The sequence below is a fragment of the Tursiops truncatus genome, chromosome 2 (genome assembly GCF_011762595.2).
Source record: "Tursiops truncatus isolate mTurTru1 chromosome 2, mTurTru1.mat.Y, whole genome shotgun sequence".
NCBI classification, from domain to species: Eukaryota; Metazoa; Chordata; class Mammalia; order Artiodactyla; family Delphinidae; genus Tursiops; species Tursiops truncatus.
Genome location: NC_047035.1, coordinates 105211867 through 105216131, shown reverse-complemented (window position 1 = coordinate 105216131; position 4265 = coordinate 105211867).

The window sequence follows — 4265 nt, the reverse complement described above, 5'->3', positions numbered from 1 at the left end:
TGCCTATTTGTCAAGAATTTGGCAAAAGTTGCATTCACATTAGTGAGCCTTCAACATAGCTTCATTGTTTGACACACAAAATTTATGAATTCTGTTGGAGGAATGTAGCTCTGAAAACCTCAGTGTCAAAAAGTGTATAAAATGGAAGGAACGTCTCTTGTACTGCCTGCCATTTCTATCAATTTCTTTCCAAACCCGTCTCCAATTTTGGAAATGATGGCTCCCTGAGCACCCCAGGGTTTCGATTGGAGTATTCAGATTTCTTTTCTGTCTGTACACGTGACAACAGATTTTTTTAAAAATCACATTTACAAATAGCGTTGACGAGGTGAAAACATGGTGAACACCGACTCAAATACTTGTTCAAGTGAAAAAGACCCTTTTTTCCTGAAGAAGAAAAATAAAAATCAGGCTGAAAGTATTAAAACTCTGGAGGATACACAGCAGCATACACAAAAATTAGATTTTGTTCTTGCCAGCGATAGCTCGAGGAGCAGTAAGAACTGTTATCTTCAATGCCAGTGTCAGAAAGTTCAGAATGTATCCACAAAAGTGCTCTTCTTTTTTCCTTAATAAGAGATCATAGAACTCTAATCACAAAATTATTTTTGGAAGATGCTTATATCCTTAACCTGTACCCTTTCTCTGTGGAGTTCCACAATGTTTTACACTGAACAAGGCAACGTCTCCAGCTGTTCATTCTGAAATCTGGGCCTGCTAAGTTTTGGCAACGAATTTAGAGTATGAATCTTGCTTTGTCTGTACTACACGGTTTTCTAAATGGTGACTGTATCAGCGTCCAGCCTCGGTGTTTGCACACTGAAGAGCCTTTACCGCTCTCCCGTGTTCGGAGGTGATCACACTGGGTCGGACCCAAGCTGTGCGCCCCTTGGGGACAGGGCGTTCTCCCTTTTCTATGTATCAGAACGATCAGGTAATAACAATTCTCCGAATTGGCATGATGCTATAGTAATCCATTGATTTTATCTGGTCCCTGGAACCCAGGGAGGAAGTGAGGCCTTAAACCACCCACTGGGGTCATGGTAGCTGCAAGCTGACTCAACCTCCAGCCTCCCAGCCTCCTCCTCTTCCAACTGTACCCATTGCCTCACCTGGTTCTACCCATGCCCAGGAGCTGCTTTGGAAGAAGAAACCAAACAGGGCTTTGGAGTCACACAGGCCTGACTTTGACGCCAGCCCACGCTCCTCAGGAGCTCTGGACCCGTGAGCAAGTTTCCTCAGCCTCTCTGAGCCTGTTTCTGTGTAAGTGAAATGGGACTGAGGTGAAGCTAAAATAACACCAGTAAGGAGCTCATGACAGGTTCTGGCACAGGGTATCTGAGAATAGTCCTGATAACAATCAATGCCACATGGGGCAGAGTTAGTGTTGTCCCAGCTTCCCCAAGTCTTCCGTGTTGGTCTCCATGGCACACGCGGCATGTTGAGGGCAGCAGCAGGAAGGGCCATCGAGCGTCCCCGACGTGCTGTGCTGTGGACTTATCACCTGGGTCACACATTCCAGTTCCACGATGATAACCTGTGAGCTAAGGGCCCATTTCATAGAAGGACGATCTCAGATTTAAGGACTCGACAGGCTAGGCAGCTAGGAAAAGTGAAGCCAGATCTGGCTCCCAGAGTGAAAAGATGCTGGGTGTAGGAGAGCTTTTTTTTTTTTTTTTGTAGGAGAGCTTTTGACTAGAGTGAGGCAGGGGGCATCTCTGTCTAGCTGAGGATGGGCAGGGAAGTGCCCAGGGCTGGTGAAGATGCAGGAAGGCTGAGACGTAGAGTTTATTTGCCTTGAGCAAAAGGACAGCTTTTTAGAGGTGGGAACTGTAACCTGGCCGCCAAGCTTCTCTTTGGGTCTACGGAGAGAAAATACTGGGTTGGCCAAAGGTTCGTTTTTTTTCTCGTAAGATGGCTGTAGTAGCACTTAGTTGTCTTTAACTTCATTCAAAACAATTTTGTTAGATTGTATGTGACAGCTGTCATATCAGCGTGCATTTAAAAAAACACTTATCACTTATCAAAATTGGTGACTTTTTGTGTAGCCATCTTAATATTGAAGATGGAAGAAAAAAAGCAACATTTTCAGCATATTATGCTTTATTATTTCAAGAAAGGTAAAAACGCAACGGAAATGCAAAAAAAGATTTGTGCAGTGTATGGAAAAGGTGCTGTGACTGATCGAACGTGTCAAAAGTGGTTTGCGAAGTTTCGTTCTGGAGATTTCTCGCTGGACCATGCTCCACAGTTGGGTAGACCAGTTGAAGTCGATAGCAATCAAATCGAGACATTAAGTAAGAACAATCAACGTTATACCACGCAGGAGATAGCCGACATACTCAAAATATCCAAATCAAGCATTGAAAATCATTTGCACCAGCTTGGTTATGTTAATCGCTTTGATGTTTGGGTTCCACGTAAGTTAAGGACAAAATACCTCCTTGACCTTATTTCCACATGCGATTCTCTACTGAAATGTAATGAAAACGTCCCGTTTTTAAAACAAATTGTGATGGGCAATGAAAACTGGATACTGTACAACAATGTGGAACGGAAGAGACCATGGGGCAAGCGAGATGAACCACCACCAACCACACCAAAGGCCGGTCTTCATCCAAAGAAGGTGATGTTGTGTAGATGGTGAGACTGGAAGGGAGTCCTCTTACGACCTCCTTCCGGAAAACTAAATGATTAATTCCAACAAGTACCGCTCCCAATTAGACCAACTGAAAGCGACACTCAACGGAAAGTGTCCAGAATTAGTCAACAGAAAACGCATAATGTTCCATCAGGATAACGCAAGACTGCACGTTTCTTTGATGTCCAGGCAAAAACTGTAACAGCTTGGCTGGGAAGTTCTGATTCATCCGCCGTGTTCACCAGACATTGAACCTTCGGATTTCCATTTATTTAGGTCTTTACAAAATTCTCTTAATGGAAAAAATTTCAATTCCCTGGAAGACTGTAAAAGGCATCTGGAACAGTTCTTTGCTCAAAAAGATACAAAGTTTTGGGAAGATGGAATTATGAAGTTGCCTGAAAAATGGCGGAAGGCAATGGAACAAAAGGGTGCATACACTGTTCAGTAAAGTTCTTGGTGAAAATGAAAAATGTCTTTTATTTTTAGTTAAAAAACCGAAGGCGGGCTTCCCTGGTGGCGCAGTGGTTGAGAATCTGCCTGCCTATGCAGGGGACACGGGTTCGAGCCCTGGTCTGGGAGGATCCCACATGCCGCGGAGCAACTAGGCCCGTGAGCCACAACTGCTGAGCCTGTGCGTCTGGAGCCTGTGCTCTGCGATGAGAGGCCGCGATAATGAGAGGCCCGCGCACTGCGATGAAGAGTGGCCCCCGCTTGCCACAACTAGAGAAAGCCCTTGCACAGAAACGAAGACCCAACACAGCAAAAATAAATAAATAAAAACTCTTACCCCCAACATCTTCTTTAAAAAAAAAACAACAAAAAAAAAAAACTGAAGGCATTTTCTGGCCAACCTAATACCTGATCAAAGGGTGTGGAAGAACAGCTACAGAGATACTGAATCCTTTTCAATGAAAATATCCACGCATCCAAATGAATTTATTTCCATTTTACTGTGTTCGCTTTTCATGGGAACGTCTTTTTTTCCTCTGTAGCACAAGCTTAGCCAACTAATACTGTAATCTGTTTTTGTAATGTTGTACAACTAATATTGTACAATGTTGTACTAATATTGTAATGTTTTTGTTTGTCTAACGTCTTTAAGACTGACCTGTGATGTTTTCAGTTTCCAAGTCCAATAAAAAGATGTATTGGAATTTAGAGCTCAACATGTGTTAGAAAGCAGAAAATCACCACGACCCTTTACTTCTACTCTGAAGTGGAATCACACTGCTAGCGACAACACATTCGGTGCATTGACCCACAGTTTGCTGATGTGTATGACTGCCACTACCAGAGACTTAGCTAAGAACTGAGGAAAAATCCCCAAACAAGTAGAGGCATGGCAAAAGGTCTACATGTATGTACATGCAGATATAACCCATAACCTGGAGAAAGGCTTGGACTTGGAAAGTGTCCTTTGCTGCTTGGCTGTAACTTTAACAGACAAAAGGGATGCTGGCTTGAGTGCTTCTGGGAGGATGACACGTGAAACCCAGTTTCCTCCTGGACATTGGGATATTAATTTGCTTTAAGAAACATGTGTGAGGGAAGGTAGGTCGATTACGCGATCTAAAGTTCACAAAGTAAAAGTACAAATGACAGGACCACCCCATTTAGAAAA